The 941-nt window shown below is 46.3% G+C and overlaps 1 pseudogene; it reads left to right on the forward strand.

Annotated features, from left to right (window-relative positions):
- Positions 1-350: 350 nt before the first annotated feature.
- Positions 351-744, forward strand: LOC102811470 (annotated as a pseudogene).
- The last annotated feature ends 197 nt before the right edge of the window (positions 745-941 follow it).

The raw sequence follows: 941 nt of genomic DNA on the forward strand, positions 1-941 counted from the left end.
ATAGTTGATCCAAGAAGAATGAAGTCCTTGACAATTTCAATCTTTTCTCCGTTGATAAGAAATGCATTATTAGGCTGTGTGTATCATATCAAACTATGGGTAGCATTGAGAAGAATGGGTATTTCAGAACACTTAATTGCGCTTTTAAGGAAACTGCACACAGGCCAAGAAGCAATCATCCAAACAGAACAAGGAAATACTAAATGATTTAAAGTCAGACAAGGTGTGTACTAGGGTTGTATCTTTCAGCACGTTTTGTCAGTGTGTAACTGTATGCTGAATAAGTAATCAAGAACTGGATTGTAGGCCTCTTTCTGTCTCTGGCTGCCGCAGGGAGAGGAGCTGCCGCCATGTCAGTGCTTCTGCAATGGATGATCGGTCGTAAGGAACTGCTTCCGTTTCCTGATCAAAGGAACAAGCAGACGTACAGCATTGAGTCCAATAACCTGAAGGCCCGCAACTCTTTCCGTACAACGGGCTGATTCCTCAAGACAGTGGGTGAGGAGCCGGCCGCCGACGGCAAAGGGGTGGTGGTGGTCTTGAAGCAGAGGTCAGGCCAGCAGAAACCGGACACTTCCTACGTGAGGACCACCATCAACAAGAACGCCCAGGCCGCATCAGCAATATGAACAAGTACCGGCCTGATCTGCGCATGGCCGAGGTCTGCAGAGCTAGCGCCATCCTGCGCAGCCAGTAGCCGATGACGGTGAGAGGAAGCGGACCCGCTCTACCAAGAGCTCCTGAAAATCTCTTGCCAAAGAGCAATAAAGACAGCTTTCTCCACCGAAAATTATATGAAAAAGAACATAACATCAGGATTGAAGGAAGACTCATCAACAAACTGTGATATGCAGATGACACAACCTTGCTTCCTACAAGCAAAGAAGACTTTGTTTAACTGATTGAAGATCAAAGACCACAGTCTTCATTATGGTTTGTAC

Source organism: Chrysochloris asiatica, unplaced genomic scaffold (assembly GCF_000296735.1).
Source record: "Chrysochloris asiatica unplaced genomic scaffold, ChrAsi1.0 scaffold00034, whole genome shotgun sequence".
NCBI lineage: Eukaryota > Metazoa > Chordata > Mammalia > Afrosoricida > Chrysochloridae > Chrysochloris > Chrysochloris asiatica.